Source organism: Typopeltis vanoorti, chromosome 23, assembly GCF_054136105.1.
Source record: "Typopeltis vanoorti isolate ZY-2024b chromosome 23, IOZ_Tvanoo_1.0, whole genome shotgun sequence".
Lineage (NCBI taxonomy): Eukaryota > Metazoa > Arthropoda > Arachnida > Uropygi > Thelyphonidae > Typopeltis > Typopeltis vanoorti.
This window is the reverse complement of record NC_143571.1, coordinates 22,319,515-22,335,239: the sequence shown is the minus strand read 5'-3', so window position 1 is coordinate 22,335,239 and position 15,725 is coordinate 22,319,515.

The window sequence follows — 15,725 nt, the reverse complement described above, 5'->3', positions numbered from 1 at the left end:
TGTTTAATATGTATACCTATTTTATATACCTATATACTCGGGGTCGCGTAAAAATTTTTCGGGTGAAAAGGGATCGCGAATGGAAAAAAGTTTAAGAAGCGATCACCAGTGCATGGCCGGGTACCAGTTCTTGAGGGGGGGGGGAAACTCAGTAAATATAAAATTTTAAATATAGCATTTGAGTGGGAAAAAAATCAAGCTCTAAACGATAAAAATAAAGCATTCAATCAAATTAAAGGAGAAGAGAAATGTGTAACTGCAGTTCATTCAATTTAATAACAAGCCGAAAGAAAACGCGCACTTGTTCGGGTTGGTGCCTAGCCGATATCTCAGATATTAGTAAAAACCAAATATTTTTACTAGTATTACAAATATACTAGTAAATTACAAATTAAGCGCCTCAGTAGCGCAATTGGAAGACCTACAATAATCAATAAAGATGAGACAGCTCAATCAGTATCGGCTGAAGAGCCGATAACAAATTCTGATGGAAACATGCATGAACCAACAAAAGAAGTTCCTGAGGCGGGGGAAAATAAATCAGACCCCACTAAGACGGAAAAAGCCGAAATTTACACCAAACGTCACGAAATGCAAAGAAAAAACTATTACTAAAAGTCCAGAAAAGAAAATAACACGAAAACTGCTCACAACCTCCTAATGCTAAACCATAAAACTAAAAATCATAACATTAAATGTAAACGGACTAAAACAACAGAACATCAATACAACTCACAGTCAACATCCTATACCAACACAGACCCGAAATACTCTTGTGTCTTGTAATATGAGTATTCCAACATCTTTAAACATAAAATAAAAACACTATACCACATCATTACTGAAGATAAAAATTATATCAAGTAATATCGCCTTCAAACATCGAGCACTGGAAGTAGAGCTCCTCTGGAATAGAAGACTATACACCGTAATCAACATTTACGGACCATCAAAACACAAAGATAAAGCCACCTTCAGGGATGAAATTAAACATATCATAATACAACAAAAAACTATCCCAATAATAGCCGGAGACATGAACTTCATCGAGCAACCACACAAAGACCAAGAACACACAACCCTTGCTCCACAAAAGTATTTCACCAAAATCTTTACCAATGCTGGGCTGTAAGATGTATATCGTATACTATACCCAAACAAAAAAAGAATATACATATTTCGCTCCAGAAAATGCCTCTAGAATTGACAGAGTGTACATACAAAAATTCAGAGGCATTAATGTTTATACAGTACAACACATACCCGTGATGTTCAGCGACCACCACATGGTGATTGCTGAAATCCTACATGAAGATACACAATTAACGGGAACATTTTTCAACAGAACCTTCCCACTGTGGAAGTTCAACAAAACTCTCAAAGATGATGAAGCATTCAACAACATCCTGGAAAAAAATTATAGCCGAAATAGATACAATCCCAAATCCAGTCTCAGCATGGGAGGCTTTGAAACATAGCACTAAAACAGCTGCTATAAAACTAAGCAAAAAACGGAAGCAACAGGAGAGAGAGGAGCGGAATGCAGACCTCAAAAATTTAACAAAACTATATCACCTACAGGACAGAAATACCCCAGAAATAAAAACTCAAAAATATATGAAATCAGAAACAGGATAACTGCAAAACAAATCAAAGAAGTAGGAGCATGGCTACGTGCAGGCTTAAAAACTATAGAGTACGATGAACGGAAAACTTCGGCAGCCTGGCTGTTTGAAAAGAAAAGTGGTGAAAAAAAGAGAATAAAAACCATCACATATGAAAGCCAAACTCTGAACAAAGACTCCGAAATAATTCGTGCAGTACAAAAATACTTTTCAACGTTGTTTGAAGAAAAACCAAGCAACCAGGACGAAAGAGAAAGATTCCTTTCACTCCTCCCCAAAATCACCCAGAAGGAGGCTGAGGAGATCGACGCAACGTTCAGCTTACTAGAATGCCGTCTTATTGTGAAACACCTCCCAGATAACAAATCACCAGGCGAAGACGGACTAACAAGCGAATTCTACAAACAATACTTCCCTAAATTTGAACATATCTTTATCAAAATGATCAACATGATGATTACAACACAGACAACGCCAGCAAAATTCATCACCGGGCACATTGTACTACTACCAAAGAATAGCGATCAACAGAAGCTACAAGACAAAAAACTGGAGGGGCATAACCCTATTGAATACTGATTACAAAATATTATCTAAAAACACCTCCATAAGCTTATCTCACCAGCACATCATGTGCAGTGAAAGGAAGAAACATTTTCTTGACACAATAATGCACCTCCAATGCATTTGTGAATACTACAGTCTCACAGACAAACCATGTATTGTAATGGGGCTAGATATCCAAAAGGCATTTAATACAGTTAGCCACCGATACTTGTTTGAAACATTAGACCGAATAGGAGTTGGGACAAACTGGAAAAAGATGATTAGGCTTTTGTATAGAAACGCGGAAAGTAGGCTGATCATTAATAAAAAAACTGTCAGCCTCTTTCCCAATAAAATGTTCTGTCCGCCAAGGAGAAGACCCACTCTCCATGGCCCTATTTGTTCTAGCCCTAGAACCACTCATTATAGCCATTAATACAAACCACAATATCAAAGGAACACATATACACGAAGAAAGTGACTCCAAAATTTTGCCATATGCCGATGACGTCACTAGGAACACAAAATCTTTAAACACTAAAAATAATACACGACTTCAGCAAAGCGTCAGCACTGAAGGTGAATCTGGCAAAATCCCACTGCAAAATAATTGGAAAGTGGGAAAATGAACCCAAGATCCCTTCAGGAATAACAGCCAACAATAATTTTTCAGTACTGGGCATCAAAATCGGTGGCATTGGAACACACAGTGGAAAGACCTCCATGATGGTATACAGAAAACCATAAATACAATGCGTCCTAGACAGCTGTCAATCAGAGGAAAAGCTAGGATATATAACATTTACCTAACCTCTAGGCTACGGTACAAGTTACAAAATATCCCCTACCACGGAAAATGGGCAGACAGAATTCACAGGCTCTGTGCTACTTACATCCGGGGCTCTCAATACGAACCCACGCGCAGGTCAACACTATACCACGAAGTTGATGCGGGTGGTTTAGCACTGCTAAACATTCATTTAAAAACCCTCATTGCCAGAGCAATAACAGCCGCACGTGCACACACACACTAAAACATACCACGCGTACGCAATCACATTCCTACAAAAATGCCTACCACACAGGTTTATCAGTTCACTACCAGAAATCAATAAACAAAACCCGAGGTTGTTTGTTGAAATAGCGGAGGGTTACTCTTTCGTAACCGAACATTACGATGTTTAAACTCTATTAGCAAACAAACCGAGAAAGCTCTAACAATGCCGAGTAAAAAATCATTTCCATCCCCCCCCCCCCACCCCAACATAGGGAAGAAAGGAGTGGCGAAATTAAACTGTCCTGTATAATACTACATATCATAATACATTGGGTGTGCATGTTCTATGTATAAGATAAGGGGGGGAAAATGTTAATATTACACATGCAGCAAGAAACGTATATACCACAAAACAATATATATAGTATATATGTGTGTATGTACTATATATAAATATATATGTGTATGTGAAATATATCTACACATTATGGAGAAAAACTCAATGACTAAATAACAAAGAGCTGTTAGAATAACGCAATACATATTGGAAATGTAAAATGAATGTCTGCAAGTTAGAAAGAAGATGTAAATATTTAATCCGCCCCAAGTGTATAGCTGTCGGAATAGAAATGACTGATGTAAAACAATGTATATATATATATATATATATGGGTATGTATATGAATATATATGGTAAGGATATGTTATTGAATGTGCCATTAGCAAAGATTTGTTATAATAACGCAATGTATATTAAAGCTATAAAATGAATACCTGCACATTCGAATGCAGATGTAAATATGTAACCCACCAGGTGTATAGCTGTGGGAATAGAAATGAATGATGTAAAGAGTAAAAATAACATGCAAATACAAAAAAAAAAAAAAAATAGAACTAATGTAATTGGTTAGTAACATATATGAAAATAGATATCTAAAATGCGTGTTAAAAAAAGGAGGAGAAAAAAATGTATTTGCAAACTGATATTGTCAACATATTAGAATAATATGTAAACAACAACAACCATGCTTGGAATAGGCCTAAGTTCGATTCTCGTCGCGATGGGAGGAATCTTTATCTGGACGATTTTCAATCGAAGGTGAGTTAGCCGATCTCATACGGATGTAGCAGGGATTTTTCTCCCGGAAACTCGGGTTTTTCATCCCGCATACAGAAAAATCGGCCCTTCAGAACACACGCAATTTACAGACAAAAAATACTAGTTGTGGTGGTGGGCGGTAGATGGCGTTGATTCGTAGTAGAGGTTCGGTGTAGTGGTTGAGATAGTTGTAGGTGTCCTCCCGCGATGAGTCTTCGGACTCCTTGGAGGTGTCAGGAATAATAATAATACGTATTTAATTCAGTATACTCAGTGGTGAACTATGAGGGGCTCGCACGAGCCTTTGTTAAATTTTTCTAAAATTTGCGAGCCCCTTGTTCGTCTTGTTTATTAATCTTGTAGAACTAGAACCACTGCTGAATGTATACATGCTACTATAATTGCTACTTTAAATTCATATGGATTTTCTGATAACTATATAAAAAATCATTTCATTGCCTTTTGTTCTGGTGGAGCTAGTGTAATGCCAGGAAACAAATCAGGTGTTGCAATCAAACTTCTACAAAAATTTCCCAATGTTGTGATTTGGCATTGCGCTCATCGTTTACCCTTAGCATTAGACGATTCGATAAAAAAACATTAAAGAAATAAATCATTTTGAAATATTTATGGATAAATTACATGCTTTTTATCTTCAATCACCAAAAAATCAACGAAAATTAAATACGATTGCAAATGACCTTGGTATCGAAATTTTAAAGATCGGTCGTGTGTTTGGACCACGATGGGTAGCTTGCAGTTTACGAACGGCTCTTGCTTTGTGGAGAAATTACCCAGCTTTATGCAAGCATTTTGCATCGAACGATAAATATAAGGACTTTTTAAACCGACTTCTCAGTTTGGAATTTTTTAAAAAAATCTAGCATTAATGATTGATATCCTACAGGATTCATGATATCTGTCAGAAGCTCTACAAAGTCGCGATATAAGTATTATAAGGGCTAAGTTACGCTTTATTTTTATTTTTATTTTTTTTTTTTTGCTCGACGATGCGAGCCCTTTGTTGAAATTTCCATAGCTCACCACTGAGTATACTACATACATAACATTAATAATACTGATCACTGGTAAGGCCCTTTAAGGCCTGCTACCTACCAAGATTAGTTTTCGTAAGAATAATTTTAGGGTTAGGTCTTATACCGGTTTGCATAGTTGTGGGATGAAAACCTGAGTTTCCGAGAGAAGAACCCCTGAAACCCATACGAGAGACCGGTTAAGTCGCCTTTATTTGAAAAGTCCTACATCCATCCATTTGTGTACATATTTATGGTGAGTCGAAAAAATTATACCACAAAAAAAAGTCCTCAGCTTTGTAAAATGCTGGACTGGACATTGTGGGTGAGTGTCAGCTCTAAAATACTGTGGATTTTAGTGTTAGCAATTTCTACAATTTCAATTTGTAATTTCCTTAAATGAAATTAAAACATTAAAAGTCCCTTTCATAGCAATTTCACCCCCCCCCCCTAAGCAATATATATATATATTTAAATATATGAATGATATGGATACAATCTATTCATAGCAGCTGAAATCAGAGACTGGCATTAATCTTCGTTCTGCGAGGATTCGTCATTACTTTGAGAGGATTGGTTGTATGATAGCATGTAATATAAACGTCCAAGGAACTTGGAGCGAGCTGTTTATTCGGCGAATAAATTTCCCGACTGGCAGTATGCAGCAGCAACAAACAATAAGGTCACTAGTCAAATGAGATTTACAGTTTTTATCCCGTTTGATATTCCAGTTTTATTAAATTTATCTTACACAACCTCATTCACTCAGTTGACAAATTCTATTCAGCTACAAACTGTTCTATTGCGCAACATATCGATCACTTAAAAAAAAAAAAACCGTATCGCAATCTGCAGTGCAAGTGATCCAAATTCTTAAATTTAGGCGGGCCTAATAAAAGCCCTTATGACGTCCAATTCTGAATGTCTTAAGAGAAGGAGGGGAGGAAGCCACTGTGACTTTGCTCAAGTCATAGTGGCTCCTCTGAAGCAAAACACAGAAAGGAAAGGATGCACAACTATAGCGAGGTAAAATGTGTAAAACCCATCAATTTGATGTTTTATGATAAGATGTGTGTATAATTTTAATACGATAATTTCCCCTTCTTGATGATCAAAAAGAACCAAATATGTTTCAGTTTTCTATAAAACAAAACTCAGTTTACTCGTAGTTGAAGGAATGTGACATTTATTTTTTTTAATAATGTGCATTCCATCTACGAAAGGCTGTAAACCCACAGTGCATTAGTACCGCAGATAGACTATGGATTATAAATCCTGCTTTAAAAATCAAACATGGAAATTTTTAAAACCATTTCACTCCCAATAATCAGGTTGGTGATATCACACCAGTTGATGAAATCTCTCGCGAAACACATTCTTAAACTGCGGCATTCAAATCTTTTGGATTAGAAAGTGGATACGCTATCAACTTGGCCAATCAGATAGCAACTAACATTTTTAACTTACCTTTCTCGAGGGAATGAGCTTAATTATCACCTACCATTTCTGTATCTCTCTCTAATAACTTTTAATCCACGAATTTTAATGTTAGATGACATGAACTTTATAAATATAAAATTTATATCATCTAACACCATCCCGACTGCATTTTTAAAAACGGCATAGGGAGTGCTGAACAACGCGTGTCAATTTCGAGGAATTTTGAAATTGAAAAAAGACTTGGATACACACTTGTCAGCCATTTAATTGATAGTAAATTAAACCTTGTATAGGAGTGATGTTTGCATGGTTGTTCCTTTCAAACATGCTCGGCTAGAACCGAGATCTGAAACTCGCTCACAGATTAACAAAAAGCAAGGTGATGCCAAGAAAAATACATAAAATGGTATATAAGTGATGTAAAAGGCTTTCCTAAGACAGTGTCTATGTCTGTGCGTAATTATGAATTAATGCAAAACTGCTCTAACTTAAGACCACACCGCATTTTCATCCTAAGTTCAAATTACCTAATAAAAATTCATAAATTATATATAAACATTATTTAATACTGGAATGAAGTTAGAATGTTTAGAGTTATTGCCGAGGCAACTAAGGTTATTCAAGTTTGTGGATTTATGTCTGCTAATTACATGTGTTCACCGGCCTGGTTCTCCTGTTTTGCAAAATGAAACATCCTTCCACAAGAGAAGTGCAACCCTTATAAAGGTTCCATGTTTGGTCTTCATAGATGCAGATTCTGAGGAGTATCAAACTCATTCCCCACGATACTAATGCACGATTGACTAACAGCTTTTCACAAGTGGGATTCTTCGCTATAAGAAGTTAGTTTAAAATGAATGCCACATGCTTTTCAGATTGCACTTATAGTTACCAGACTTATCTAAGCATTATTCTACTTAATGCAAAAGTTTCGTTTTCAAAACCGAATTTTGCATTAAATGACTATTTTATATCCATATTTAGTCGTTTTTCATCTATCATTCAGAAGTTGAAATGAAGATTTTGATTCTAATCACATTTCCATTCAGTAATTTTGAACCATTTTCAACTTACACCGTCATCGGCACAATGGTATGAGTTTCGAAGCACCGTTTTCTAAAGTAGGTTGTAACGACAAATGCAATATGATATGGTGCATTGATGAAGACATTTATCGTTTGCACTTCCGTATTCATATCCGTTCACATTCATCCCTCCAGATACAACCAAACGTTGGAGTCCAAATTGCATCAGACTATTGCCCCTCTACCACCAAGCTTCACAGGTGTGATAATGCACTCGGGTAGGTACGAGTTTTATGGCATCCACCACATCCATAATCTCCCATTCTATCAGACAGGGTTTGACGCGATTTTTGGCTCTAAATCAGATTTAACGTTCTATGAAGAAGTCAGCCAATGCAGTTGATTGTTGAATTTTTAGAATGTTGGTTTCTACGCAGAAACCAACATTTTAGAATGTTGGTTTCTGCGTAGTTGCCACTACGCAGAAACCAACATTGAGGAGCTATTTACGAGGTGCACAACTCAATTGAATCCCTGTTCAGTTTATTGAACTCTTGGCTGATCTTCCACACTAGCTTTTGATCCCTTAATGTGTTTTCTGGATATTCTTACGCAATTCTTGGATGAGATGTACTCTAATATTTTTGGTCTGCTGATAATGTCGCCTATAATTAATATTAGAAAACGCAATGTCAGAATGAATAGGCCACTGATTTGGTATCTTTTGATAACATACCTTTATTAAGTTGGCCAGTTCTCTATGGTATTGCGAATATATAAATATGAAATGAACTCTCTGCGTTTTATAGTAGTGGTTCACACGAACAATAGGAATAAACATGGATGTTTCGTTCATAAATGAAGCGCGTCCGATACCAACTTCGACATAACATACTCTTCTTAAGCAAAACTATCGTGCTGAAATGATAAAGCGGTTTTCATTACATGCATGAACTAAAGAAATATCAATTTTTTTTTTATTGTTTTGAAGTTACGATCTTCTATAAATATATTCAGACTAGTTTAAAAACAAAAACGTGTGATCTAATCATACGATATAGGGATAAAATTATATCAGCAGCTCTGCAACGCAGGTATGATTCCGCGTGCAGCGGAAACGTATTTTTCTTACTAGTTTCGTGTTTACCACTTCCAAGAGCTGTCATCTTGAGAAATTTACGACCAAAAATCCCCCCCCCTCAAATCACTAACTTCCCGTCGCTCATACACTAAAGTATTATGAAAAAGAATGAGCTGAAATTCTGTACAAAAGACGTTTTCATTATGAGAGTATTATCACGAGACGTTATAATCTCTCCAACAATTTGTATTTGCCAACCGATTTCCATTAAGCCGCTTATCACTTGCATAAAAACAAATCCTATAATGCCTTTAATTCCCAAAGGGGGAATCTTTTATCTCTAACTTTTAGATTTCTGGAGAGATAAATGAAACCAAAGCTATCAATGATTTAATAGGTTTCAGGGTTGGCAGTACGGCAGAAAACTACTGCCGTTGCGTAGTTTAGTCCAAAATCATAAGTTGTACGTTATGCTGAAGCTGTGCTTTCTATGGTTGATTTTCTTGAGTCGTGAGGTTAAAATTGGAGTTTACAAAAGAAAATCCTGTTTACCGGTGCTACAGATTGACTAACGTGATAACTGGCTGGGAAAAAAAAAAAGGCAGTGGGCATAGTGGTCTGCGACTGGCTATTACAATCGAAACAATAAGGGTCTTTTTTTAGAGCCTCCGTAGCTCAGTCGGTATAGACAAGCCCTTTGGTCGGAAAACAATGGGTTCGATTTCCGTCAGTGACATAAGGAAAGGAACTTTTATCCGGTCTCTTTCGACGAAATATGAGTTAGCTGCTCACATGCGACGGTGAAGGGTTTTTTTCTCCCAGAAACTCGGGATTTTCGTCCCTTAGATCATGCAAACCGGCCCCGTGAGCACACACACTTCTACAGACAAAAAATATCCCCCCCCGCAAAAGTCAGGCTCTGCGACAAGTCGGTTGGGATTGTGCGCGTAAGGTCGCATCATGTAGAAAGGCCGACCTCAAACAGATGGGAAAAGGCACAAGAGCATAGTCTTTTTTTATTTTTTTCCCTTTTCTGACAATCTAGTGCTATGAGAACGAAAGCTATTTTTCACATGCACTTATAATATGCTTAAAAACTACACAAATTATCTGCATGTGTTGAAGTAGCAATCATTCCACTTGAATTTTCATTTTATTATACCTTTCTTGTATGAATAATAATAAAGACTATTTTGTACCCCCCCCCCCCCAGGTGCAGGATGTAGTACGATTTTCTGATGTGGTAGTCCAGCATACACAAAATGTAATTTTCAATTATAATATATTCATCCAGAGAAGAAAATGCATTTTAATTCTTGAACTGCCAAAAAAACATTGCATATTTAATAATGCTCTTTATCTCGATTTAACTGTACTATGAAATGAGTGCAGAAGAGATGCTTTGCGACATTTACTACAAAAGCAAATGAAAATTTCAACCTTATGTAAACATGCTTATTTCAAGAAACATGGTTGGTTATCCTGAAGCGAAAGCATATCTTGGTCAGAGATTTAGTCGTTTTCAAAAGTAAGAAGAATCCCCCCCCCCATCTCTGTATTTTCTCACCAGGAATTTTTTATTCCCATTAAAATCAGCAGTTATCAAAACCCTGTTCTTGAAGAACGGTTTGGAGATCAAATTTTAGTTATTAAAGTATTTTGACGATATGAGTAGTGCAAGGTCTGTCATATGAGGAAAAAGGACATAGTATATTGTTGCTAGCAGAAATAATTGGATTTAGAGTCAACTGGAAGTCACTGATACATGTCGAAAAGAGTAGGCAAAAGAATAGCCTTATAGAACTTCTTCATTAGTTGCAAAATTTGAGGCTAAAAGTCCATCCACCATTACCTAATACGAAGACAGAAAGCTGCAACCTAACTGCATACCATATGATAGCTTACTTAACAGACCTTTGTGCCAAACCAGAAACAATAGGATTCCCATTGATCAGCAACGGTAAATTCATGCTATCATTTATTACTCGAGATTCCTAGGTAGCAGTTGACTTACTTTTCTTTAGATAATAGGACTGTAATTTGATAAGTAAGGATTTGTCGGCCTGAATATGTGCCAATTTCCAAGTTGTAAAACATACAAGTGAAACAGGATGGAATAAATGATGACATAGAATTGGACTTAACTGTGGAACACAAGCCTTAATAACATTAAAATAAATCAGGATCAGATTTTTTTTTTTTTTTTTTTTTTTTTTGGTTATACAGTTTGGACAAGATTCTTCGGATCTTTTTCGGGCAAAAAAAAAAAAAATGCAAGTATGCATCGATGGTTTTGCGTCTGAAATGGTAGGAAATTTACTAAGTTCGCACGAAAAATAAGAAGCCAAAAGAATTGACTTTTGCTATGGATAATGATAGAATAAAACTTTAGTGCGACAAAAAAAGTTGAAGTAAGATATGAAAGCCGAGGTCAGCACTGGCAAGAAACCAGAACCTTTTTTTTTTTTTTCTAAATGTAAATCCTTCCTCCACAAAAACTCGTAAACGTATAGTGTATTGGTACCGAGAGTGAACTAAGAGTTAGATAATCTGAAAGCCCTGCTCTAAAGATAAAACATGCAACTTTTTTAAAGCCCTGTCAGCAGTGGCGTAGCTAGAGCTGTTGCCGCCCCTCTCAATACACACCAAAAATACTACAAAAAGTCAAAACGACGTATACGGAAATAAATTAAAACACTATATTTGGTTTTGAAGTAAAACTTTAATTTCAACATTCTAAAATGTTATTTTTCTTGCTTTTCTGTTAGCAAAATCGTCGATGACAATTTGTCGAAGTCTATTTCATAGTAATGTAGGTAATTCTTAATCAAATTTTATTTAGAAAAACTCCTCTCACAACTAGCATGCGCAGTAGCATTACAATATTTGGAACTGAGTTCTCGAGACTGTATTTTAGAATTAACCGCGAAAGTTCAAAAAGGTTCAAAGTTCCGCCTGGGACGGACCTCCCCCTCCCCCTAGATACGCCACTGCCTGTCAGGCATCCAGTGATTAGAATTGTGACTTCATACTAAATGAATTGGATTGGATTTACATCTAAAGCAAATAAGATAAGACTAGCATTGTGCGCATATATATATATATATATATATATATATATGAACACTTCCAGCCTATTCAAATCATTTTGTAAAGTGTTGCATATTAGTAGCATGCCTGGATGCCCTGCCTATCTTTGCATTATTAGCAAAGAATTGAATAACGCTGCCAGTCAAATATGCAGTCATGCAACTATATTTTATTTATATCGATAAATTTAAAATATTCAATAAATCTAATGGACAAACATGCCTAATGATACCAGATCCAATTACTTTGGGAGAAGGCCTAAAAGTTCACTTATATTACGAAAAAAAATTTTTTTCGATAAATTTCAAAACTTTTCAAGTAACAGTGACATTTATGCATGTCACATGATTAACTCCATAGAATATCAAAACGAATACTTTTATATTTAATTTATTGTAAAATATGGCAATTCAAACCTGCAGTGTTTCAGATTGCTATGAAGAGGTGACACCAGAAACTACATTTAGGAAAAGTATCATCTTTTTTTATTTTTTCTCACATAGTAAGGATATAATACAATGAAAACTTCAGATATTTAATTATATAGTAGCGAAGGAACAAATAAATCGGAATTTTCATGTTTTTTTGTTCACGAGAATTTGTTTAAGTTCACTAATTTGGTTGAGTGCTCCTTGTTTTAACTGTCTCTACGATGTTTATTAAGTGCTGTGCGTTTTTAATAGCGTAAACAAGTTGACATTCGTAGAGTTTTATTTCATTTTGTGTAGCTATAAAATGGATACATTTCCAAGCAAGCGTTCAAAAACATGTACTCTTCCTCAGCAGGCAGCTAGTGGATTAATGTTTCTGACATGACAGCCTGTCGAAGATTGTTGGAAGCAGAGAGGACTGCCCAAAAATGAAACTATTGACGAAGGCTATTCAGAAAACAAGGCTCCAGCGGGCAAAAGTTAATAAAAATTGGACTGTTGAGAAGTGGAACAAAGGCATATTCTCAGATGAGAACCGTTTCTTTGACAAAAGAGAGCGAGTATTTTATGTTCGCAAATCAGCAGCTGAGAAGACTTCTCCCGCCCACCTTCAACAAACTCCTAAACACCGAACTTAAGCATGTTCTAGGGTTGTTTTACATATATGACGGTCCAGGATCACATGTGCCTGTTGACGGTATGATGAAAAGTGACCAATACAAAAATATTGAAGAAAACAGTAGTCCCACAAATCCAGAAAAACAAAGAACATCTTCCAACAGATTCTCGCTCCATGCCACACTTAAAAAAAAAAAAAAATAATAATAATAAATTTTAAAAAAATCACAACTAATTGCTTCAGTGGCCAGGTAATTCTCTCCTGACATTAACCCAATAGAAAATTTGTGGGCCATAATGAAAAAGATACTTTGAAAATCAAATTGTGATACAAAGGATAACTTAATACAATCCATTATAAAAGTAATGTTTCGAGATGCAGAAATAAGAAAAATGTGTTCCACATTGGCAGGATCCATACCTAAGCAAATTAATGAACTTATTAGGAACAGAGCAGCACATATAAATTAAATTGGAGTTTAATTTTTGTACTTATTTACTTGCGAAATAAATTTTTTTTTTTTTAAATGTGAGTGTTTGAATTAATTCTTCGCTACTATAATTAGTTACACCTGATTAATAACACATTTAAGAGTTTTATTTTTTTGAAATATATCAATAGGCCACATGCCAGCATTTATTTTGGAATACAAAGGTTAATTTGCCCCTGAGGAAATGTTAGTCCTACCTAACATTTCCTCAGCGGCTCACTTTAGTGAGTACGGGTGTGGCAAACCCGATGTACCTGATGCTGGACCATGCCTTACTTCATGTAATATACAGCTGTTATATTTTCTGTAGACTGGTCCCTCCTCTTCCTCCCTTGATTCTTTCTTTCTTCTCTTCTTGCTCCTTCCCCCGAATGCTATTAGAGTATTCGGGTATGTGTGTTAAGGCTTCAGATGAAAAACCATGATTTGGCTGTGGTGCAAGCCTATGCACCTAATCTGGAGTCAGAATACTCTGCCTTCCTAGAGGAAGTGGATGCTACTTTTGACAGGGTGGCAGACATGGAATCAGTCCTGCTAATGGGTGACTTCAATGCATATGTTGGAACAGATGACCAGACATGGAGGGGAGTGGTTGGGAGGAACGGTGCCCCTGACCTTAACGCGAATGGGTTAAAATTATTGGACTTCTGCTGTACTAACAGCTTGTCCATAATGAATACCTTCTTCTAGCACCGAGAAGTCCATAAGTATACCTGGTACAGGTATACACTAGAACAAAGGTCTCTGATTGACTTCTTTATAGTCTCAGCAGACCTATTTTCCTCAGTGTTGGACATTCGTGTGAGAAGAGGGGCAGAATTGTCAACTGACCACCACCTTGTTGTGTGCACTCTACAGCTTCAGAAACCAAATGCTACCATCAATGCTGGTAGGCCTAAGCAGCTATACTGCGTGAAATGGGAGACAGTGGAAATGAGGCTGTGAGGAAGAATTTTGCAGATGACATTTCCTCCAGGTTCAGAGTTTCCCAAGCATACTGCAGATGTTGAGGAGGAATGGACGCTGTTCAGAACAGCTGTCACTGCCTCTGCACTCTCATGGTGTGGCAGAAAGCGGCTCGGCGAGGCAACGGGCAGTGAAAAAAGGACACCTTGGTGGAACCAAGAAGTCCGAAAAACTGTCCGGGCAAAAAATGAGTCCTACCTAATATGCCTGAGATGCGTTTGCGTATGTTGAGGCACGAAAAGCTGCTGCTAAGGCAGTAAAGACAGCAAAGCAGAAGGCTTGGGAATCCTTTGGAGAAAGATTAGTCTCATCCTATGCAAATACAAAGTATTCTGGCAGACCATCCGCCGCCTTCGGGGGAGGAAATCGTGCACAGCAAGGGCAATTAAGGCCTCTGATGGTGCACTTTTAACAACCGAGAAGGATATCCTCCACAGATGGAAGGAATACTCTGAGAGCCTTCTTAACACGGGTGGCCAGGCAGTTGTGGACATCCAAGAGGTGCAGATCGGGGCAATGACTAGTCTCACAGCAGAAGAGGTCCATATAGCCATAAAATCGCTAAAATTGGGCAAGGCTGCTGGCGATGATGAAATTCGGCCCGAAATGCTAAAAGCCTTAAATCGAGAGTGTTCTCTGGCTGACTCGAGTGTGTCAGGCTGCTTGGATATCTGGACGAGCACCAAAGCAATGGCAGACAGGCATAATAACAGCAGTCTTTAAGAAGGGAGACCAGAAGGATTGCAGTAACTATCGTGGCATCTCTCTGCTCAGCCTGCCTGGGAAAGTGTATGCTAAGTGCTTGGAAAGACGGTGCAGGAGCATAGTTGAGTCAAAGTTCCAGGAAGAACAATGTGGCTTTCGTCCTGGTAGAAGCACAATTGACCAAATCTTCATTTTAAGGCAAGTCTTTGAGAAATCTTGGGAATATGCCAAGAATGTCTACACGTTTTGTGGAATTGGAGAAGGCATATAACCGGGTTCCTCGGGATAAGCTTTGGCAAGTAGTATAGGAGTATGGAATGGATGGTCAACTATTAGCTGTCATCAAGTCCCTCTATGAATGCCAAGTTTTGTGTCAGGGTAAACAGCACAAAGTCTGAACCTTTCACAGTCTCTGTTGGTCTCCGCAAAGGGTGTGTTCTGTCACCCCTCCTTTTCATAATATTTATGGACTGGATCGATAGGCACAGCCGAGGCAGTGAGTGTGTCAGAATTGGAAAATGTATCATTGGACGTCTACTTTTTGCAGATGACCTAGTTCTGCTTAGCTCTTCCACAG